The sequence below is a fragment of the Cupressus sempervirens genome, chromosome 5, assembly GCF_028749045.1.
Source record: "Cupressus sempervirens isolate cs-2001-9-10 chromosome 5, ASM2874904v1, whole genome shotgun sequence".
NCBI classification, from domain to species: domain Eukaryota; kingdom Viridiplantae; phylum Streptophyta; class Pinopsida; order Cupressales; family Cupressaceae; genus Cupressus; species Cupressus sempervirens.
This window is the reverse complement of record NC_143122.1, coordinates 880,025,102-880,051,569: the sequence shown is the minus strand read 5'-3', so window position 1 is coordinate 880,051,569 and position 26,468 is coordinate 880,025,102. Positions and strand designations below refer to the sequence as shown.

The following is a 26,468-nucleotide window of genomic DNA, read 5'->3' as shown; positions in this document are numbered from 1 at the left end:
AAAGAGAGACAAGAAAATAATGGATCATATAGTATAATCAGAAAAATTGATGCTAAAGTCACTACACAATGAAAGAAAAATGCATTGATTTATAATTTAAAAATTAAACATCTGTGTGAAACTATAAACTTATTTCTGTGCACTGATTTGGCTGATCTATTTATTTATCCATTCCATTGCATTATCTTCCATTGCTCGTATTCCCCTGCCTCACACTAGTTTGCTCTACCATGGCCGCTGCTCATTTGTTGTCATTTTTTATGTTTTTCATATTTTCAATCTCTGTTCTTCCTCATTCTCTCAGCGCTCTCTTTCATCATCATCACCAAGAGGAATCACTCTTGCAATTCAAAGCTGCTGTTTTGAAAAACACTTCTTTTCTGTCCGACTGGACTCCCGTTCCCCATTTCTGCAATTGGACCGGAATCACCTGTCGTACTAATTCTCGCTCTGTCCGTGCCATCAATTTAACCCAAATGGGTTTGGATGGCGCAATTTCCCCTGTTCTGGGGAATCTCTCCTCTCTTCGATCCCTTGATCTCTCCAGAAATTACCTCACTGGTAACATTCCCCCTCAACTCGGCCAACTCTCAAATCTATGGATACTCCGGCTGGATGACAATCAATTGCAATGAACAATTCCACCCACTCTTGCCGCATGCCGCAGTTTGTATTATCTAGCACTCTCCTTTAACCAACTGCATGGCAACATTCCTCCTCAATTCAGTCTTCTCACACGTTTGAAGTACCTCTACTTGGGCGCTAATGCTCTCACCGATACCATTCCACCCTCTTTACAAAATATGTCCGCACTACTTGAATTGGATTTGGGCAGAAATGAGCTCTATGGTCTCATTCCTAATTCATTAGGAAATCTATCTGCCTTGACTCATCATTAGGAAATCTTTCTGCCTTGACTCATCTTGGTTTGCATGAATAGAAACTCCAAGGCCCCATTCCTCCTGAATTGTTCATGCTCACTCACCTACAGCTCCTTTACCTTTCTGAAAACAACCTATCAGGCACCATTCCCAGCTCTTTAACAAACCTCACAAGATTGAATGACTTAGATTTATCTCAGAACCAGATAAGTGGACATATTCCACCGGAAATTGGTACCAAGTTCCCCAATATGGAATACCACAGTTTATGGGGAAATCAGCTCAGAGGAAAAATACCCAACTCCATTGGAAATTGTTCCCGTCTCCAAGAACTTGCTTTGAACAGAAACAATCTCGGTGGAACAGTTCCAGTGGAGCTGGGTAAGTTGAGCAGTCTAGCCAGGCTTTACTTACACAGCAATCAACCTGTTAGTGGCAGCAGTAACACATTGGCCTTTCTCACTACTCTCACAAATTGCTCCCTCTTGCAAGAAATAGAAATGGGAAACGATTCTTTCACTGGTGTATTGCCCCCATCCATAGGCAACCTGTCTTCCAAACTCTTTGACTAGAGTTTACCAATAAACATGATAAGTGGGAGCGTACCACAACAAATTGTCAATCTCAAAAAATTAAGCTACTTGAATTTAGGTGACAATCTTCTCAGCGGGAAAATTCCATATGGAATCAAAGGATTCCACGTGTTTGAGCGACTGTACGAGCGTGGCAACAAATTAGAAGGGAGCATTCCAAGTGAGATAGGTGAAATGCAAGGTCCGGGACTCTTAGATCTTAGTCAGAACCATTTTTCTGGCAAAATACCAGATTCTCTTTATAGCTCCCCGCAGCTCAGAAAACTTTTTCAATTTATCAGGGGAGATCCCTATTAGTTTGGAGGGATGTCAAAAGTTGGATCTCCTTGACTTGTCTTATAATAAACTAGTGGGGAGGATACCTGGTGAAGTCATTACCAACCTTCAAAATCTACAATTCTACCTCAATCTTTCATGGAATTTTCTAGGAGGGTCCTTGCCAAGGGAGATTAGTAAAATCACAATGGTTCAAGCCATAGATATATCTGGAAACCGACTTACTGGAGTCATTCCAAGCTCTCTAGGAGATTGCACAGGGTTAGAGCATCTAAATCTGTCCCACAATGACTTTTTTGGAGAAATACCACTTTTACTCTCCAAATTGAAAAATCTCAAAAAAATTGATCTTTATTTCAATAATTTGTCAGGGCAGATCCCAGAAGCAGGGTTATTTCCTAATAGAACTATTGAAATATTGGTTATGGGAAATACAGGCCTATGTGGCCCAAAAATTTACTCCTTGCCTCCATGCTTGTATGAGACCCAGAAAAAAGGTTCGCTGCTTAAGAATGTAGTTTTATCAGTTGTTGGAACCACTATATTTGTATTATGCTTCTACACTTTATTGATGCTATGGAGGAATAAATCGTCAAGGAAGCTAGTTCCTCCCTCAAGGTTTTTTTTCCAAAAGATCAGCTATAAGAAGTTTTCTTGTCAAGATCTTGTCAAAGCAACTTTCGGATTTGATGAGTCAAGTTTGTTTGGAGTGGGTAACTTTGGATCTGTCTACAAAGGCATCTTGACCAATGGAAAGATGATTGCCATCAAGACACTCAATTTGAGAAATGAAGAGGCACTTAAGAGTTTTAAGAGAGTGCAAATTCTTAGGGAGGATTCGGCACCGTAACTTCATTAAAATAATAAGTGCATTTTTCTACCCTGATTTAAAAGGTTTGGTTCTTGAATTTGCACCTAATGGGAGCCTGGAAAGGCATTTGCACCCTGAGAGGGATGATGAAGGGTCTTGTATATTGGGATTCAATGAGTGTTTGAGCATTGCTGTAGATGTAGCCCATGGCATGGAATACCTTCATTATGATTGTCCACTACAAATTGTGCATTGTCATTTGAAACCAAGCAATGTGCTCCTGGATGTTGACATGACAGTGCTTGTCACTAATTTTGGTATATCCCGATTAACTAGTACAAGTTCTGTAGATTCACTGAGTACAACAACATTTGCACTCAGAGGATCCATTGGATATATTGCTCCAAGTAATTTGTTTGAATTTTCTTTATATTAACATTTTTATTTTTCTTATTACCTACTCATGAATTCTAATGATTAAAATTGATTGCAGAGTATGGATTGGGTGGGAGTGTTTCTATCAAGGGGGATGTTTATAGCTATGGGATTCTGACATTAGAGATGGTTACAAGGAAGAGGCCAAGTGATGAAATGTGTAAGGACCCTCCTCGTATGAAACTATCTAATATGAATTCTCCGTTAAAACTGTCATATGAGATTGAAATGGATGTAAAGAAATGCTTATATTGTGATTGTCCTAAAAGAAACTAAGATTTGTTGTTTCATTCATGTTTTAGACACTTAGTGAGTCAAGAACTACTACATCACCCTGACTGTTTAAAATATTGATTTTTACTAATGATGGTGGGTGATCCCACAATAATGGGTTCTACTTTTTGACTAATTTTGACACTAAAATCAATATTTTTGCAACAAACGTCACCGTTCAAGTGACTATATCTCCAAAATTATAAATAATTTCAAGATGGCATAAACTAGTGATTTTGAGTACTTTGTTCCTACTTTGCAACTATATTTTTTAATCTAAAAAAAAACATTATTTATGTCAATTTTTTTTTATCTCCTCCGAAAAGTGATACATAATAAAATTCAATATTTTAAAGAGTGACAGTCCGTTTGACACACATAACTTTTTTTCTAGAAATGATAATGAAGCAATTCTTTCGGCGTTGGATTTATAACATCAATATCCAGTGTCTGCATTTGGTTTGATTTATTTTTGTTGAATATTGTATAGTTTATGAAGTTTTGAAGTGACATGAATCGTAATTCAGACATATGTTCCTTTTGACACAGATAATTTGAAGTTAATTTATCATAAACCTTTTTTTTTTTTTTGAATAGTAAGATATCTCAATAAACTAGTGCCTACATATTTTTCAAAAAAAAATTGACCTAATTTACTAATTTTCCCGAGGTGTCGAAGTTGGTTGATGTTTACTCGGTAATGAACCTATAATGAGTTAACCTCATATTTGAAAGTCTTAATGACTAAAATATGTATTGAAATTATAGTCATTGGAAAGCTTGCTCCGAGCAGCACATTTTGACATTTTTTATTTTACAGTAGAAGATCATTCTCCTGCAATTATGGGAGTCAAAAGAGCAAAACAATTTTTTTTAATGAAAAATGGGTTGAAATTTTCTTATTTTTGTGCGTTCGCCTGAACATGGTGTTCACACGAACATATAAAGCATGTTCACACGAACATATGTTCAGGCGAACATGCACATTGAAATTTCACAATGGTCGGGAAATTAATTGGCCATGTTCGCGCGAACATGTCTAATTTTTTGTGTTCGTGCGAACAGTCAAAAAAACCAAAAAATTACCATACATGGGACCTACGTCTATCATTCTATCCGCGAAACATCATTCTATCCGCGAAACAAAAACCAGTGCCACGTCTCGCGTTTCAATCATTGAGTGCAAATTTCCATCATAGACGTCATTTTGTTTCACCAATCTTCGTATTTGGCATCAACCTGATAGTGCATTGCAGGCCTGTCTTTGCCATGAATTTCGTTCACAGATACATCGAAGGCAGGTGAGAGATTTCTCAATAGTTGCAAATTAATTTTCTTCCTATCTTCATTAACGCTTTCATCAATATTTCCTATCTTCATTCACGATTTGAATTAATGAAAAATATTTAATTTTATTTTCAAATCAAATTCATTCAATAAAAATAAATGTGCCATAACTCTTTATGAATTCTCAATTTCTATAAAGAAATAATCTAAAGTTTTCATTTCCTTCTAGAACATAGATTAGATGATTTTGTGTTACTAATGGTCTCCTTGCAGCATGTGGCAATTGTGGGATGAAGATATGATCATAAAAAACTACTAATGTTTGCTTTGCAGGACGTTGTCGAAGACCATTGTGTGTTTGTTAAAATCATGTGTGTGGATTTAATAGATTAAATAACACTTCGTTTGGTGCTTAAAATGAACTTTTTATTTTCTTTTTGGCATGTTTACAGTGTTTAAATCCCTAGGAGTTGCATTGGCCGTATCCTCTCCCTTCACCATTCGTGGATCTTGGGTGTAAGAGAAATCCATGTAACTTCTATAGGAGGCATGCCTTGGACCAAGATACTCGATATTGGGTATGCCAGGGGACGACCTCAGAGGGGTAATTGGCCAAAAGCCAGGTCAATGTTCCAGCCGCTATATAAAACTCGATTACGGTGAAAGCTGTGTCGGCGGTATTGCTGAGTGATAGCTCTCCTCCAGTACCCTTGTGGTGTGTCAAACCCCGGTTCTTAGGGCTAGGAGACCTTCTAAGGAAGTTTATCACTCACTTGCTGAACGAAATACCCTTACTAAAAACCATGTTTTAGTGGCCAAAATCCTTTCTATCCACTGGCTCAAGGGGTCACCCATGCCCATGAAGACATCCTACATTCTCGCAGTCCTTAGTAGAGACAAAAGTCCCTTGGGAAGTCATGCCCCTTGGGAAGCAGATCTTGGTAGCCTCGAGAAGTGAGTGCGCTGTAAGGGGGAGCCTGTGGTGCCAAGGTCCTAAGTTGTCCGCTCTAGATAAGCGCGGCTAAACTTTGATTCAAGTAGGAATCTAGTGGATACAGTCCTAAAGCCTAGGTTGTGGTGTGACTGTTCACTTTTAACAATAGCTATTCTTGTCTTAATGTGTCTTGCGTGTGTGTAAAACATAATCAAGATAAAAGCCAACATTCAAATTTACACCTTGGAAACATGCAAAACCTTGTCAAAATATCAAACATTGTCAAAACATCACAAACTTTGGTTCAATACATTCAAACCTTAGAAAACATGGCAACTTGTGCTCCTAAACGTGCTTGGCAAAACATAGATTTCACTCTTGCATAGCATCCACTTGCATTCTTCATAGTTTGAGCCTCATACTTGCATCATATAGACTTCATATTGCACCTTTTTAGTATCCCTCATATTCACATTGCAATCATTAGCATTTAAGCTTGCATCCTTTGAATTTCACCTCAAAAATCATCACTTTGCATCTTCCATCTTGCATCTTTGCATACCCAACCCTCATCTTGACCACTTTAACCATCATTTCGGATGTCCTACACATCATTTTGAGCATTCATTTCGAATTATCTCCTTGAATGTGTCTCTCCCTCACTACTCTCTCCCTCTCCCACACACACACAAACACTATTTACTTGTGTCTCATTTTTATATTCATCCCTCCATCTTTGTCTACCCCTTTTACTTCTCTCATCATCTATCCCTTTTCTTCTCTACATACACCTCTCCTCTATATCCATATTTCTTCTCCATCTCTCCCTTTATCCGTCTCTATCCCTATATCTCCCTCTCTACCTTCTCTTAGTTATATATTTCATTCTTACTATCTTTACATTTATCTCTTCCTTTCATCTCCATATCCCTCTTCTTCTCAATCCCTTACTCTCTCTTTCTCTTCCCTTTGCATATTCTCTCTTTCTATCTCCTTTCCACCCCCCACCCTACCAAACCACATCTCTCTCTCTCTCTCTCTCTCTCTCTCTCTCTCTCTCTCTCTCAAATTATTATTTTTTCTTTATGTCAATTATAACATATCAAATAATTATATATTTAAATTTAAAAATATATTATTATGAATCATTTAATATTACAAGTTTAAGTTTGTTAGATGACATTTTTTATTTATATTATCTTTTAATTATCATTTGGAGTAGTGATCTATATATAACTATTGTAAATATTTACATTCATTATAATATAATTAATAAGTATACATTTTAATTGTAAATTATTTTTTCATTAAATTATTATAAACATAAGAATTAATGCAACCTATTTAATTGAATAAATTTATATTTAAGAATTTCAATTATTTTTGAAGCTTTTACAACATTGTTATATTACTAATATTTCAAATTTAAATCTCCTTTTGAGTGAATATCAACATAATAAGAAAATATTAATGTTTGAATAAGAAAAAATATATTATAAAAAACACGTTTTATTTTAGATGTATTATAAGAGTAATATATTTTATTTATTATTTTCAAGTAAAAATTAATAATAGATTAAATAGATTAGGTATAATTATATTAAATAGTAATAATGATACATATACATATTTACATAGATACCTTTTTTTTGGTTAAATATATATTAAATAATATATTTTAAAATAGAAGAAGATGAATAATGCATTTAAACGATAAACTTTTATTTTGTTAGAAAGGTGAAAAGCTATTTTTATTGACATTAAAAACAATGCAAATGACTAGGCCAAAACAATCTCAGTCCTTTCGTGGAGCCTATCAATACATTCACCAACAATGACACCAATTTGGGAAAGAGACCTAGTAGTCGCTTAGGCTAACTTTGGGTACCTAGATCTCCTAAATCGTAAGTTGAATTATGTTAATTTTTTTGGTGTACCTCCATAGGTGACTCAAAAGCTTAATGCTAAGGTTTCAACATTTGGGCCTTTACGGATCTCTCTGTAGAGGCACTAGTAAAGTTTGACCCATTTTTCAACAAAAAATCTGGAAAACATAGCTCTTAGAATTGCCTTAGTTTTAGCCCAACTTCCCAACTGCTACCTATGTCAAGGTAGATTTGGTTTTGTCATTTTGATCTTATCTTTTTTTGTCATTTTTTTGGTCAAGATCCAAAGTCTATTGTCATAACGTTAAAGTCTTAGGTTAATACCTTGTAAAGATTTCACCCAAGTTCAAAAAACCTTATGTATACCGAGCTATCATTAGCATAATCATATTCTTAAATGTCATTTTTGACTTACCCTAGTGGTATATCCTCCTCATATTGCATTTTTCAAACCCTAGCATCATTTTCACTATCAACCCCTATCAAATTGTCCATCAACCAACTTGTCTTCTTGATCACCTATCCTCATTTTGCATAGCCTAAATGTCATTATCAACCATAGGAAACCATCCCTTGCATAGTCCACTTTGTGTACACCTACCTTTAACATCCTTACCAAGTCCAAAACATAACCCTAACCTTCATTTTGCACATCATAATCTTCATCTTGCATACCTTCAAAACGACACCTTGCATTTGCACTTGCATAACATCCCTAGGACATTTGCACTTTGCATATCAAAACCCTAGGTCATTTAACATTTCCTCACATTGCATAACATCCCTAAACACTTAAAAATATCAAAAACACTCATATCTTGCATACCCACATCTTAATTATCAAGTTTTGACATCTTTTATCAATTGCAACCCTATTTTACCAACTGCACACTTCATGGGCGTAGTTGGTAGTTTCAGGGCATACTTGGTAGTTTTAGAGTGCACTTGGTAATTAGGTGTTTCATTCTAGGTTCCAAAACCATAATCTGCACTTCCACAACTTGCATTGCATCCCAAGACCTTAGGAAACACTCTAAATCACTCAAAACACTCAAAATTTGCATCTTAGGAAACTTTGGAGCTACATCATTTGCAAAAGAAAGAAGGACATGGGAGCTACAAATGAAAGAGGGGGTTTCTAACCTTGTGTTTGCTTCTTTTTATTAGTTTAGCTTTCATGGTAGACTAGTGGGCGCTAATGTATGTTGATTGGGTTTTGTGATTTCTCATAGTATGTTATGCATTTAACCTATTTTTCTAGTCCTACAATAAGAATGAAAAAATTAAAGAGACAAAAAAATTATATAATTTATAAGAAAGAAAAATTTATTTTTTACCTGACAAACATTCTAGTATTCATACCATGTTATTTGTTTGTAATTCAATGATGGCTTAAGAAGGATTTGGTGCTTTGCCACTTGTAAAGAATGCGACTCATAGATTTTAGTCATATAATGATGAATATTTATTCCTTGTTGCAAATGACTACATTCTATTGATTTCTGTCAAACAATATAAAAGTACTGACAGCGACAGACAAATCTGTACAGTGATTTTTTGATTTGGTTATTGCACGAAATTTATCTTGAGGCAAGGGATAAATTATTTTTTTTTTGATTTTATAATGGGAAACAAGAGAGGAAGGCAAAACAAATATGCAAGGAAAATATTTGATGAAGCTGAACAAAGAAATATTCAGAAGACTACGACACGTTATCATCAAATTAAACAAGGCGAAGGAAATGTTGAAGAAGGCTCAACAGAAGTAGAAGTAGTGCATATGGGAGAGAGGTTAGGAACACTCCCTATGGAATCTCAAACAATGAATGTTGAAGAAGGCTCAAGATCACTCCCTACAGAGGTTCAAATAACACAAGTCAGAGAAGAGTCAGAATCTTTCCCTACAGAATCTCAAACAATGAATGTTGGAGAAAGCTCAAGATCAGTCCCTGTAGAAATTCCAGTAACAGAAGTCAGAGAAGGGTTGGGATTAGGTGCAAGAATTGGTATGGATGAAATCTTAAATATTGCCCAATCTGTAAAGAATAATAGTTCTCATAAGAATTTAGATCATTTACTTAAAATGGATGTGGATAAATTGAGAAAACTTGCAACTAGTGTTCAATCATTAAGTTTGTCTAAGAAAAGGTCAATGAATAAGAAGATAAGAGAAATTATTACTCAATTTGATAACACTTGAACAAGCTCAGTTGCTTTCACTTTTGTTTAAACAAAAGAAGTTGCAAGAGGTATTGAAATTGTTAGGTGTAGACACAACATCAAAAAAGAGAAGATTTTCTAACATGCAAACTGATCTGATTAAAAATGTTAAACAAGGTTTGAGAAACATAGGAAAAAACTCTCGAACTAAAGATAAGTCCGTGGCAAGAAAAGTGATGTTGATGTCTGTTGTAAGTAAGAATATGACCCAAAATAGAAAAATATCTTCAATTTCGTCTAAAATGGGTTTTAGTAGGAAAACAATGAGAGAATATGTTAAGAGAAGATTAATTTTGGATGACAGTACTATGGAGGGAAATTAGGCAATCATGTGTAGAGCACCTCGTTCTGATAGGATTGAAGAGTTATTAAAAAAATTAATCATATCATTTTGGATTGATAACACTCATCCTTCATCAAATAGTAGAGATGTTATCAAGCATAGGATTGCACCTGGTCAATATGAACATCATACAAAACATTGGTTGGACACAACACAACATGAGTTATATGTGTCATTTTGTAGTCAACACCCTAATGTAAAAGTTGGTCAAACATTGCTTGAAAAATTGAAGCCATACTTTGTGAGGTCAAACAAAGTGTTTGAAATGTGTTGTTGTCGTCATCATATTGAGTTTGATCTCCACTATTAGGTATTTCAAAAGTTTGTAGAAGACACATATGGTTTTCATGTTGCTCCTCCTAGTAGGAGAAGTGAGTTTATATCATCCATTTTGTGTGACAACATAGATGATCCAGCTGGTCAAATAAATTGCATCAAAGGATTATGTGAAACATGTGGTGAATTGGCTCTATTTCCTTTGAAAACTAAAAATATTGATGTAACAAAAATATTGAATTGCAAAAGTTACAAGTATGTCAAGAATGAAACAAAGTTGGGGAAATAAACAAAAAGGTTGGAATATGTTGAAGAGGAGTTGCTTGTTCTAACATTTATGGACAGATTTAAGAAATTGATTCAACCTTATATTCGTCATGCATTTGTTGCAAAGTGGCAAGCACAACAGTTTCAAACTCTGAGAGATAATTTCCACTTGGAACAATTATGGTACATGTTTGTTATAGACATGCACAGTTAGATTTGGATGGTGTTCAGAGTACAGTTCAAGCACGAGTAATTATAAAGGAATATCATTTTTATATAGGTGATGATAAAAACCATGACATTCACTATGTAGAACATTGCTTCAATATGTTCTTTTCTAATTTGAAAGAAAGAAACATAAATGTTGATAAACATTATGTTTGGTCTGATGGATGTGCTGCACAGTTTAAATCATCTAGACCATTTTATGCATTGTGTAGATATCATCGCAATGAGAATATAAAACACATATGGAATTTCTTCGAGAGTGGCCATGGAAAAGGTGAACATGATGGTGTTGGAGCTTGCATCAAACGTGCTTTGCGAAAGTATCAAATGAATTATCAGGGAGTTTGTATAAATGATGCACATGATGTTGTTGAATGGTGTAAGACTCATTTTGCATTAGATGAGGTCAGGACATCATCAACCATGAGTCGACAGGTACCATATAGAGTCTTCTGGGAGATAACAGGTATGGATGTGTACATCTGTTTAACTTTTATGCAATTAAGTTCCCAAATTTTATTGTTAACTTTTATTTTTCAATTTGTTGAAGTTTAAATTCAATTTTTCTATATTTTTAATTTAATTCAAACTTTCAGGTGTTAATAGAAAAAACATACATTGTTGCAAGAGGATAGAAAATACATGTTCCTTACATTCAGTCATGAGTATAGATAATTGCAATTGGACATTGAAGACAAGAGAATACTCATGTTTTTGTGATAGCTGCATTGATGAAGACTATGAAGAATGCATCAATCAAACACGTGGATATACAGGTGCATGGATTTCGGTACCACTTGATGTTACCGATACATTTGATAAAGATGATGAAAATTTTGATGATATTCTGTTGATTTCTAATGATTATAATCATATCTCTGGATTGGTAAAAGTGGGTGAGTATCATAAAAATTAATCTCAACTTGTTAATTTTAATTATCAATTGATTTCAACGGTGTTATATATATTGTACACATACATTCATGTATAAGTTTGTTATGCAGGAGATGTCTTTGCAGTGATTGTTGAGCCTGGAAATCATGAAGGTGTAAGTTATTATTTATTGCAATGTACTGCAGAGAGGACAAAGTTATATGACCCTGAAGAAAGCGATGGAATGTTGTTCCCTATAGCTAAATTATACATATACATGTATGTAGATACATATTTAAATAAATAAATATATATCTAGGTAACTTAATATCTATCAAATTTTTAAATACTTAAATTTGTGGTGCAGGTTCTATTGTGATAGAGGGAACATATTTGAAGCAAGAAAAAATAGTCCAACATGGAATACACTTTGTTGATTATCAACGTGACAACAAGGTTTTACAATACAACCACCCGGTCATTGCTACCGAGCTTTATCTACATCCAGTCAAACTTAAGCGTGTACGTCGCAAGTGGAGACTAGATAGTGAAGATCATGAAAAGATATTACATGTTATAAGTGTACATCATGGTTGATTAGACCTTTGAGATTTATTTTATAATAATATGAATATCAACTTTGATGAAATGTGTTTTTAATTGTATGATCATAGTCTTAGTTATCATAGTTTATTAAAAAACTATAATATTAATTGTACTATGAATGAATTTAATAATTTAACAACAAGTGATTTAAATACGCTAGAAGTTAGTTCGAACTTACACAATTTCATTATCTATAGATATGTATCAAAAATAATTTAATATGTTACAATTCTTAAATATCAACTTCTTTTCAAACTATTGAATTTTGAATCTTGAATTAAATGTGTTTTGAATTGTATGATCATAAGTTCTTAATTATCATTAGTTTATTAAAAAACTATATAATTTAATAATTTAAATTAATTGTACCACATGGATGAATTTAATAATTTAACAACTTGATATAAATAGGCTTTAAGTTAGTTCAAACTTACACAATCATTATCTATAGATTTATATCAAAAATAATTTAATATCTTACAATTCTTGAATATCAACTTCTTTTCAAACTATTGAATTTCATCTTGAATTAAATGTGTTTTTAATTGTACGATCATATGTTCTTAATTATCATTAGTTTATTAAAACACTATATAATTTAATAATTTAAGTTAATTGTACCATGGATGAATTTAATAATTTAAATTCATTTATCAACTTTTTTTCAAACTAGATTGAATTTCATAAGTGAAAATTAAATGTGTTTTTAAAATTGTAAGATTATAAGTTCATAGTTATCATTTAGGTTAGTTTATTAGAAAACTATATATTTTAATGTTACTTTATTACATCTATGGTCATTTACTCTTAAAGTTTAAATTAGTTTAAATTAATATGTTTTTTTAATATTATATTTTGTAAAAGTTTTCTAAAATAATGTATTGGCTTACCTAATTAACATATTTTTATCCACATAAAACTAATATTTATCTTTAGCGAGTTAGTAATTGATACTTTAAGAAATATGTATCTTTCTAACTTCCTACTAATTGATAATTGATATTCATGTACACACGTCTCAAGATCATGTTCTATAGCTATAACGTGCAAAAAAAATACACATGTACACATATACACATCTCAAGAATAAACATCTATAGATCTAATATATCTCTATGTATCTGAAATGCAAACTGTAAATCTCGAATAAATACACGTATGTAGCAAAATATAAAAAGTCATATATACATACAGGTGATCTAGTATCTAACTACTGAAATACTCAATAATCAAATAAATAGTGAAAGTACATGTATGTCATCAAGGAACTAAAATACACATGATGTGTACATGTAAACTGGAAGGTCTCCAATATATAAATGCATCAAAAAATATATAAATCTGATCTACTACTAGAGGGACCCCTCAAGACGCATACGAACAACATGACCCTCTAATCGAGTCTCCTGTACATCCTCTCGTCGAGGCGCATCAACCGAGCCCTGCAAATATATATACATATATATACATACACATGTGTTAGAGTTCTATCTTTAAAACATATATATACATACGTGCATCATGTACATGTACATTCAAATTAAATACAAACTTGCATATAACTTTAAACAAACTATTTAAAACTCAAGTACCCGAGCACTACTAGGTGCCTCAATAGAATCATCTATCTCATGTACATGATGCCCTGAACCAACAGTATGTGTAACCCTGTGCTTAGCGATCTGTGCCTACATGATTTATTATGAGTTAAAGATTAAATTAAATATCTACATATGTGTGTGTGTGTGTGTGTGTGTGTGTGTGTGTGTGTATATATATATATATATATATATATATATATATATATATATATATATATATATATATATATATATATATATATATATATATATATATATATATATATATATATGAACTAATTTTTTCAATAAATGAACATATTTTTTAATTTCATATATATTTAAAATTAAAAATAAATTATATATGTACTTGGGTCTCTGGAGGTGGAGGATGATCAACAGACTCCATCGTATCATCTACTGATGCACTTGAGCCTAAAATTCCATGTCCAACTCCTAGTAAATCTGAGTGAAGTGGACTGTGTATCTGGCTAGGTAATGGTGTAGAATCAGTGCTGCCAGGTCCGAACAACAGGTCCATGTACGATGAAATACCCAGGCTCGAACTAGTATCAATCTCAGACAGGCCTCGCAACTGCTCACCAAAATCATCAAGACCCTTAGCTATGATATGGACATCTCCAACTCGTATGCTCCAGTCATCTGTAGAGTGTCGTGAGCCTGGTGTTGAATGCTGTGAGCTATGCACAGGTGTATCATCCGTCACTGGTGTGGAGGCCTGTGTCTATGGAACTATGTTGGGGCTCTGATGTTGTCTAACAACATCCATCACCGAGTGTACTAGAATCCTCTGTGTATCAAAAATATAGCTAATCAAGTGCAACATATCCTCCAAAAAATACTGTGCCATATCCATATGTGTCTACTGTCCTGAAAGACCACGAATATCGCCTGGTAGTGGTAGCCCAACACCTCTATATGCATCATCAGAGGAGGCACCTGAAGTGCTACTAGATGCTTGTGAAGATGGTCGACCAAGTGGACAAGGATGTCAACTATGAAGATAATGACCAATAGAATTTGACGTGATACTAGCCGCCGCAGGTGCAATCTGCCCAATAGTGTCAATTGCTTCCCTCTGGGAAGCAATGATGACTCTATCTGCAATAGGCGCGTGTACAAGAGTCACAGGAGGCATCCTCGGTCCAACAAACTATCTAAGATCTGCAGGTGGCAAACGATCTACACTGCAATACTGGTCACAATTTGCAATCCAACCACGCCCTTGTCCGCAATAACCAAGAATATCAAGGTAGTTGATGTTAAGCCCTATACGAAACTCAGCGTACAACTTCTGTGCAAAATAAAGGGGTATCTGGCCATTATTAGGATAATGACCATGTGCAGCTAAAAATTGTGGATAGATCATGCTAGCAATAATAGGGTCTCTGCATCGTGTGACTCTATAGCCTCTCACCCTACCATGTGTCCCCTCATACTCTGGAAAGAGCTCTCTCTGGATGATGTCTTTGGGGGCCACCCTCTTGACGTCATCGAACGATGTAGTCCCTGAAACCTCAGCCCTAAGCTCCCTAGATATGGAAGCTAATATGTTAGGAGTAAATGAATGGTGAGCTTTGAACCTAGCTGTCAAATCCTGTAAACTCCTACATATCATAACACATATGTCTCTATAAAGACCATCCTCAGAGGTCAATATAGAGTGTTGCAGTCTGGCAACCTCCTGCTCTGAAAATGCAAATACAACATCGATATCGATGCGTGGAGGTGGTGCAACAGGACCTCCAGTAGGAGTTGCAGGTGTAGCCTGACCTGGAACAAGAGCCACACCAGGAGCCGAAACATGAGCTGCATGACGAGCCCTACGTCGAGGTACACGACGAGCCCCACCAGAAGCTGTAGCACAAGCCCCACCACGAGCTACACAAGGAGCCAAATTAGGAACTACATTAGGGGCTGCAATAGGAACCGCATCAACTTGTGCCGCAGTTGGAGCCGGAGCAGGAACTACATGAGGTGCCGCAGCAGGAACTACATCAGGTGTCGCACTAGGAGCTGCATCAAGCTGATCGTGTGAAGCCATATCTGTAGAAATGTATAAAGAGCTAAATTTCCTACTGTACACACAATTTTTTATTTTTAAAATTAAAAATTATACACATGTAATTGAACATAGATCACACATCATGGACCTAGATAATCTGTAACACATCCAGACCTAGATTAATTTGCATATAAGTATAAGATAACTTTAAAGTTGAGAATTTGGTTATGGTTAGAGTTAATTTATTGTTCTAGGATTTTATTATATACTTTGGGGGCTCGTATTATTAGAGAATTCAATTAAAAGGCCCGTATTATTACTCTTAAATGATAATGTTTCGAGGTTCAGGTTTCAAGTTGGGTTACATATATATCATTTAAAACAAGTGTCATAAGTTTCATGTATGTGCATGTATCTCAAATGTAGTTTTTAACAATTTAGGATTAGGGTCAACTTATTTTAATTTTAATGTAAGTTAGGCCTCAATTAGGTTTTGAAATAGGGGTTTAGTGTAATTAGGCTCAATTTTAGGGTAAGATTTAGGACCTTATGATCACCTATATAAAAATTCTTAAATATTGATGTGAAACCCTTACAAATACATAGGTTGCAATTCTTTCAATACTCTTGATGTGTCAAGTATAACTTTGATATATCGAGGACTTTCATTTTTCGTACTTTATAGTTGCTTTAGTTAGAACTTAGCTAATAAGGTGAAATTATTTAAACATATTGTGATCATTATAAAATAATCAAAGAAAAATCAAACATAGAAATCTTACATATATAACCATTGAGACCTTTCCTCTAATATATACATTTATATTAGAATTATAGAAATTAAATGAGAACTAAAGCCATCAAGGACATGTACTTGAGAAAGTTACACAGACCTCAATGTCAGAGCGAGCATAAATTCATTCTCTCATCACTCTTTGGCAGCTAGAAACTCTTGACAAAATTGAAAATGAAGAATTTGTTCCCAAAATTACGTACGCAGATTTTTCTACAAATGTAAACTAGGTCTCATTTTTCTTTGTTCTCTTTTATATTATATTTAATGCAGTTTTATAGAGGTATCTTTTGAGATTGTAAGAATTTGAGCAATGTGTTTTAGAGATAGGGTGGTTCTATTGTATGGAAGATTTATTAGGTTCAATTCTCGAGTTGCTGACTTGATTCTCGGGAAGAGCATAAAAATGCAGTGCAATGTGTAGTGGGTTGCCTTGTGGGAATTGCCCAGGTTATATTATTATGGAACTTGTGTGAACAAATCTAAAATGGAAAATGTTTTAACTGTGAACGACTATAATTACACCATAGGCATTTCCATATGAAAGAACTCAGGCTAACTTTTACAATCAACAGTGCATTCTAGCGAAGAGGCCTTCGACAACCATAGAATCGATTGAATCACCATTCAAACACTTAAGCCTTTGCGCTACTGGGTATTAAAATGACTAAGAGTCCCCCATCCTCGCCAATGTGGGATAAAGGCAGCGGGGCTATTCACAAAATAAAAGATGTGGCCCTACAGATAGACGCCTTTCTTCGCTGATTAATCATTAAAAACCATTTTAAAACATTTTCGCACCATTGAGAAAACTGTGTTAGGAAGCCTATTTCCTGGCTTTAAAAACTGATTCAAACATGTGATCGGGCTCCGAAACCTTGGATATATCATCTCTTTGACACATTCAACAGGCTTGCAAAATCTCATCACATGAAGACATCGGAGTCAAAAGATATCGACCTCCGAACATGCCCAATTAAAACTACCTGTAGATTAAACAAGTCAGAAAACCACAAAGTGCATTTGGTTTGAGCTTCGAAAACTGAATAAACGAGCACTTGGGATTCTAAAAACTGGGGCACTAGTACTTTGCCATGAGGAGAGTATGATTCTGTGATTTGGGCTCATGACGAATCATGAGGCGCGTTTGGCAAGCATCTGAAGTTGGCAACCTGGAACTGCAGGACAGGGAACAACATCAAAATAACATTTTTGGCAAATGGAAAGGCCCTGGAAAAGTGTGAAGATGGATTCGTCAAGGTCTTAAACTGGCACACTTAAAGTATTTTCATAGAATGTAGGGGAACAAACCATTCAATCCCACCAATCCCAGATCAAAAGATATAGCATCACGAACAGGGCACCTGAACAATCTGCATCTGATTACCAGTGAAACTCTATAAATGGCATTCAAAATCGCATTTGAAAACTAATCAAACGGATTCATAATGACTTTAAATCTGGAGCATAGCAAGTCTCTTACCCCTAGAAAATGATGCAAAAGAAATTTTCTCATTTGGTTCAACTGGTCAAAAGTTATTACCTGTCAAATAGGGCTACCTAGAAAAATGCATAATTTGCAGATTTACAACAAAGATAACTGACCAACTTTGAGAGGTTCGAAACCTAGTCAAAACATGTCAAAACGACTTGAAAATTGAAAAATAGGTTATTTGTTATGCATATTAAAAATCCTCAAAGTGGCGAACCATGAAACATAACCAAGTAAAAGATATTCAAAGGCAAACTGGGCTTCTGACCACTGTTTGACACTTGGGTAGAAAATGCAAAATGACACATGCTCAAAATGGAACTTCACTGAATGGCTCAGAATGTCAGTTTATCATCATGAAACATATGCATAGGCTGAAAGAAAAGTGTTAGAAATATAAAACACCACATTGACTAACAAGACAACAGCCGAGACACAAGCATGAAAAGCGTGTATAGGGGGCAAAACTGACTCAAAATCACGAACATGCACTCAAAATGGGAATGCAATTTTGAGTGCCAACAAGTTACGCGGACCTCAATGTCAGAGCGAGCATAAATTCATTCTCTCATCACTCTTTGGCAACCAGAAACTTTCGCAGTGAAAAAATTTCTTAGCTTGCCAAGATTTATGTTAATTTGCTATTAATTTAAAATGGTATGCCGAGTGTGGCATATGATTCATTGTTATTATATAGATTTTATTTTGCATCTGTGTATTTTATTTCTCACAATAATTTATAATTATGTATAAATTTGTATGCGTATGAAAATCTGGTAGAATATGAAGATAGTGAGGAGGAAGGAGAATTTGCCCAAAAAGACAGCCTTCAAATTTAGCAAGTATTACCTCTAAGACAAATAGCTCCCAACAAAATTGAAAATGAAAAATTTGTTCCCAAAATTACGTACGGAGATTTTTCTACAAATCCAAACCAGGTCTCATTTTTCTTTGTTCTCTTTTATATTATATTTAATGCAGTTTTATAGAGGTATTTTTTGAGATTGTAAGAATTTGAGCAATGTATTTTAGAGATAGGGTGGGTTCCATTGTATGGAAGACTTATTAGGTTCAATTCTTGAGTTGCCGACTCGATTCTTGGGAAGAGCTTAAAAATGCAGTGCAATGTGCAGTGGGTTGTCTTGTGGGAATTGCCCAGGTTCTATTATTATGAAACTTGTGTGAACAAATCTGAAATAGAAAATGTTTTAACTGTGAACGACTATAATTATAGATATAGATTATAGGATAGAAAGGTAAAGAGATGAGGAGAAATAGAGAGGATGAGAGGGACAGATTAAAAATAGGACATACATAATTGATCTTCCATACATCTACGACGTACCCATTGCACACTAAGGTGCGATTGCTAGTTGTAATACATGAGGGAACTTAGCATATGAAGTTTATGATTTGGTTCAAGATTATGATTTAGGGTATTTATAATCTTGGGTTTATAAATTAAATTTTAAGATCAAGGTTAGGGTTTGGTTTGGTTAGGGTTAGGGTTTGGATGTACACGTATGTTATATTCATACCTAGATATGCAAATTAATCTACACTCTTATATATGTATAATTTAGGATCTCCCCTTGAGACATTTCATTAAATAATTTAGTTAATTATATACTTCTAATTATTAAGACATTAAAAATAATAATATATGTACATTTAAACATGAATATTGAAAACATATGTATGCACGCCTATATCTAACACATGAACATATTTACATGTACATTTATGAAATAAAATATACATTTTAATCTACATTCTTATGTATAATTTAGGATCTCCCCTTAGGACATGTGTCATTAAATATAATTAATTACACTTAACTTTATAAGATAAATTAAGATCAATAGTTAACATATACACAAATTATACATATAAATATGTGAATTTATTAAAAACATGTACATACATCTACTTTTAACCATGAACAAATATACATGTACATCTATGTTCAAAATAAAAAATTATACATTCTAATCTATATTTTTACATGTACAATTTAGGATCTAGACCCTTAAGATATGTCATTTAATTAAACTTCTAAGATTAAGACATAAAGGTGAATTTGACATATATACATAAACATTAATATCGAAGACATACATGTCTACATTTAACATTATATATATATGTTTTCTAAAATTTGTAGTTGACGTAAATTTTGTAATGTTTTTGTAATGTTGTTATAAATTTTTTTTCTAAAATTTATATTATTATAAATTTTCTAACATTTTTCTAATGTTTTTTCTAAATTTGTTTTTAAAAATTTATATTAAATTATAAATTTTCTAATATTTTTTTCTAAATTTGTTTACTAAATTTTATATTAAATTCTAAATTTTCTAATTTTTTGTAATGCTTTTTTAAAAAATTGTTTTCTAAATTTTATATTAAATTATAAATTTTCTAATATTTTTTCTAATATTTTTCTAGATTTATTTTCTAATTTTTTAAAATATTTTTTCTAGATTTTATATTAAATTAAAAATTCTCTAATATTTTTTCTAATGTTTTTCTAAATTTATTTTCTAATATTTTTTTAATATTTTTTCTAAATTTTATATTAAATTATAAATTCTCTAATATTTTTGTAATGTTTTTTTCCCAATTTGTTTTCTAAATTTTCTAACGTTTTTGTAATATTTTTTTTCTAAATTTCCTAATTTTTTTTGATGTTTTTTTTCTAAATTTTCTAATTTTTAAAAATATTTTTTATAAATTTGATTTCTCAGTTTTATATTAAATTATAAGTTTTCTAATGTTTTTTTTCTAAATTTTCTATTATTTATTTAATATTTTTTTACCTTTTTTTCAAAATTTGTTTTCTAAATTTTATGTTAAATTATAAATTCTCTAATGTTTTTGTAATGTTTTTTCTAAATTTGTTTTCTAAAAATTTTCCTAAATTTTCTACTATTTTTCCTAATGTTTTCTAAAATTGTTTTCTAATGTTTTCTATATAATATATATATATATTTTTTCTAAATTAATATAAATAAACAATAAAAATATTAAATTAACATTTAAATATGCTTTCAAAACCATTAAAAACGTAAATAACATTCAAATATACTTTTAAAACATTAAAAAAATGCATAGAAAACATTAAAATCTACTTTAAAAATATTAAATTAATACTATTTACACATACCCAATGATAAGAATGAGAAGGAAAACGACCGGATGACGTTGACAGAGGTAGACAAAATGCATGTTTGCCCCAACGTTCACCCGATCAACAATCGTCGTGAAAATGACATTCAAAAATTAGAAAACGCAATATAAAGCATCGAAAATCGGAGCGCCATATGTTCGCACGAACATGTACACTGGACATGTTCGCATGAACATGCCTTATTAGGCACGCACATGGTCTTGCGAACATGTCCAGTGTACATGTTCGCGCGAACATGTCTCGGTTGTTCGCGCGAACAGTCGAAAATTAGAAATCCAAAAATTGAGCAATTTTTCCAAGTTTCTTTGTCCCACTAAAGTGGAACCCATTATTGTGGGTTTACCTTGGTACGAAGTGTTTTCACCTAATAATGAGGATGTTGATTTGATATCTCGATGATCAAGTTTTATGCTTCAGATAGTTCAGTATTCTTTAATTGGTGCTGTTATGATGATTAGGTATATCAATGCCTAACGATGATTATTTTGGTACTTTAATCTGAATTAATGAATAAGTTATGTTATTTTATGTTGTGTGATGTTTTACCTTCAAAGATTTGATCTCATCATTTAATACTTTATGAACATGCATGATGATGAAGTGGATGAATGCAGAACTAACACTTTGATTTTTCCAATTTTAATAAACAGAATGAGATAAACAATTGAGTATTAGAAAATAGATTTTTTTAATTTACATGATTTTTTTAATACAAATTTTTACATATATGCATGTGTTTCTTGAACTACTGATGTGTGCAATGAGTATGCAGGATATTTAGCCGGGAAACCCAATGGAAAGATGGAACTGAACCCCTTGTTAATTTGTGCTATCTTTGCTTTGTCTTTCTTTGAAGGTTGTTAATTGGTCTTACTATCCCCTTAGCATTTTTTTTGTTTCCTATTAAGTCTTTAAGGTTTAAAAGCATTAAATTTAAGTGCCCTAGGGGAAAGGGTATGGGTGGGGAGTACTTTTCACCCCCTTAGCCTCTTTGCTTGACTTTTAGGGTCACTCAAAAATCTTATTTTTGATTGATTGCAAAAATTGATTGTCTCTTACTTGAGTGGGTGACTCAAACTTCATCTTGAGGTTACTTGAAGTCTAGTTGAGTTAAGGATCATACTTAGAGGCATTTTGGAGTAGTTTTGAGGTTGTTACCCAATCTCTAGTTTTGGAGAAAGTTGAAGATTGAAGGAAGAAAAGGGAAAGGTTCTTCTCAACTTACCATTTTACCATAAATTTTTGTGAAGGTAGGAGTTCTTCACTCTTTTGAATTTGTTCTTCATGTTTTTTATGCTTGAATCAAGCATAAGGCATTGTGTTGTTCCTTGTTTTGCTTGCTTGTGTGTTGGGTTTGGTTTGGAGGGATTTTAACCCTTTCTTGATGTTATTCTTATGCTTGTCTTGATGTTTTTTTTTGAGAGGATTTCATGGGAATTTTTTTGGCATTACTCACCCTTGAATAGGGAAGAAGTGGCCATGTACGGGGTGTCATGCCCAAACCCCGGGGCAAAAACAAACAATTTTTTTTTTTTTTAAAAAAATCGTAACTAAAAAACTCTAAGTTGGAAAGATTGATAACAGTTTAAGTATAGGTTCTCTACATTACATCTTAAGATTATAAACATGAGGACGATTACATCGTTAAGACTTTGAAACTTTCGTTATTAGACGGGGGAAGGGCCTTAGTTGGACCTCAATGGTGTAGAGTCTCCTCTCATGGTGAGAGGAGGGAAAGAGGGTAGGGTGTATGGGCCCCTATTTGTCATCACATACCTTGTTTGATATTGGGAATTCTTGTTATGGAAAGGAATAAAAGTCCTTGTGGTAATAGCCTTGAAAGGGCCTTGTAGAAGAACGAAAGTTCTTGAAGTTTTAGCCTCGAAAGGGCTATGTTATGACCATGGTGATTGACGTCTCCCATTTGAAAAATCCACCTCCCCCCTAGTCAGGTTGTATGCTTGGACCGATTGTGTAAAATCGGATTGGGGTGTATGCTTGAATTGTTCTTGATGTTGTGATGTTTTACCCTTGGTCAGCTCTTGTCTTCTCCTTGTTTTCCTTGAGGTAGTGAAGGTATTGGAAGAAAGCACTTGTGAAGGATCTAGAAGTGAATTCAATTGAATTGTAATATTATGTAAAACATATTTAAATTTGGATGTATTGGCAAGGACATCGAGTTTTCTTACTGGTTCTTTCTCGATGGAGCCTTGAACCATGATGAATAATAGAGAAGAAAAAGATTATGAAAACCTCCTTGCATTGCTCTTATGTGATTTCAAATTATGTATATGTATGTGAGAAAATAGATCAATAGATAATGTCTTTGAATTATGAATTCTCAAGTTTTCAATTATGTTAATGAAAAGTAATTTGATATGTTGAAGCTCCCAATTTGGTGTCTAAGTAGTAAGAGGAAATGAAAATCCTACATTGTGGACAAAAAAGTTACTCTCTCCTTGTTAAATTTTACAATTGACAAAATCAAATTTGATTAAGAATTATGCATCACCTTAAATTCTGAATAAAAGGAACATATACCTTGTTATATGATGATTAATAAAACATAAACTATAGGAGGAAAGACAAACAAATTATAACTTTATACACACCCTTGTATTAGTATGCTTGTTAAGAAGGAATCAATGTGATCACAAAGATAGAGATCACTAATTTCATAACAACCAAACAATATAGCTTAATGAGAAAATTTTCTACTTAAAAAAAAAAAGAACACCCCCAGGAGCAAATTTGCTCTCTGGAGTTTGTATGAGAGTTGCAAAGTTTGATCCAAAGACAATAGAGCATATTCTTGCTTGATGCCTTCAAAAAATAAATAAATAAATAAAAGAGAATCTTTTACAAATTTCATTGACACAAATATACATTATAATATTAAATTTTGGGTGGCAATAGTTATTCTTGTTAACACTTCCTATCAAAATCCACCTAATAAACTTTATGTCATTACTACCCTTACCATCTCCTAAACCTCATTCTCTTACCTTATTGTCTACTTCCCATTTAAGGGTTAGGCGTGGGCAATCCCAAACACCTGCCAGTATGGGTACTATGCCACTGACGACCCTGTCACTTCAAAAGGGGAGCAAAGAAGTCTTTTTATTTAAAACTAAACTCTTAACTTTAACCAGCCCCCCCCCCCCCCCCGCCCCCCGCCCCCGCCCCATATCTCCCTCCTTATGCGCTGATCTCCTTTCATTGCACATCTCTCACGTAAGGGGAGTCAGGACTACACTGAGGCAGACCTTGGGGCAACGTACAGTTGCATAGGGAAGCGGGGGTCATGATGAGGGAGAGCCAAGTGGTGGCTAGGCCACTTCGCAAGGGAAAAGGAAATGGGTAGGTAGTCTAGGTTAGTTTTAGAGATGTTGGGTTAGTTTTTTTTAAAGATTTACTGTTAGTTTTTAACTAGGTTAGCATTAATTTAATAATCAGATCAGTAGTCATTTTATGGCATTAAAACATAGTATAATATTTTTATTTTAGTATAGATGTTAGTAATTAGTTTTTTTTGAAGGTGGTTAGCTTGTTAATCTTATGTTAGTTAGATAGTATTGCTAAGCTAGTTTGGTTTAAGATAGTCTAAGTTAATTAGTTCTAATTTAGTTATACTTTGTTATAGTTGTATTTTACCTTGTGTTCTTATTTAGTTTTATATAAGTGGGAGATAGTTAGATTAACTAATAGATTTATTGAATTGATTCTAGTCTTTAATTTCAATTGTAAATGTTAGATTAATATAAATTAAATTGTTATAAGTATGTTGAAGAAATTTTTTAATTAAAATGTAGATAGTATAACTGATAATAAAGTTTGCGTCTATTGTATGTGTATATTTAAGGTTAGTTTAGACTTTGGAATTAAAGTTTTAAAACATAGTTAGCATGGAATGAATAGTTATATTTAATTGATCTGTTAGAGTTTTTTTTCAAATTCTCTTAATGTTAGTGTCCTAGTAATTGATAAGTTTTGTTTAGGATAGATCATGGATCGGGATGTAATTATTTTAGAATGAAGTTGAAAGGGGTTAATTAATGATAGTCAACCTAAAGTAAATGATTAAATTTGTAATGTCATTCAAGTTATTAAGATAACAGAAGGGACTAGTTAATTAGTTCATTATAAGGTTAGTGGTATATTGTTCATAATTAAATTGATGCTAAACAAGGTTATGTAATTAAGAGATAGATGTCATTTTAGTTAGTAGGTCATTTTGACGTATCGAATAGTTGTTGTGATAATCTATGGTCATCCTTAGGAGGTAATATTTTAAGGAATTATTAAAAAAAAACATTGAAAGGTTAGGACCTTAGTAAAATGGAATTAGTCGTTTAAATTAAATAAATTGAATTACTAGAAACATTAAGTTCACCCAAACTATCTATTTTATGATATGCTTCAATCGAGTTGTAACCATTTTATATCAATGGTGAATATGCATCTAGCTTCAAAGTACCTATGGTTATCTGAATTTAACTACTCGAACAATTAGTTCCATTATAGTTAAACATCTAAAATCTTTTACGACCATATTATCTTATTGAATCGTAGTTCTTATGTGGAAAAAAAATTGTGTGTGTTTTGCCCATATATTTTGGGCATGTCAAAATGTTTGTGGAAGACATGAGCTTGCAAAAATTAGATGGGGTCATCTTTTCCTAACAGACTGGCAGAAATTATTGACAGGCGACTATGGAGAGGTGTGAATGAAAATATAGAAGATAATAATTCTCTTATTTCATTTATTCATATTGGCTTGCTTTGTAGTAGTGAATCGCCAAGGAAAGACCTTCCATGAAAGATGTAGCCAAGGCCTTGGAGAGCCTCAAGACAACAATGATGGAAGGTGCGAGTGCTTCCAATTTAACAGCCACTATATCAGAATTCCTGGACAACAGCACAAACCCGGCAAGAGCATTGGGATCTAACACTGAAAGCTCCTCATTTTAGATGTTTATATCTTCATTTGTGTAGTTCAAATAGTTTCAAGTTTGTCTTCTTTCTTGTCAAAAATACTTTAATTTAATTTGTAGCTCTATGAGCTTCTGGGTGGTTCCAATTCATGTATTTTCATTACAATAGTTTGAGGAAGTATGATGTTACTGTCTATACATACATATTAAATCAATGTAAACTGTATTACCATATTGTCCTATTTAGAACACTTTCTTTCATGC

The 26,468-nt window shown here is 33.2% G+C and overlaps 1 pseudogene; it reads left to right on the top strand.

Moving 5' to 3' along the window:
* Positions 1–230: 230 nt before the first annotated feature.
* On the top strand, positions 231–26,241 carry LOC149558744 (uncharacterized; annotated as a pseudogene).
* Positions 26,242–26,468: the final 227 nt, after the last annotated feature.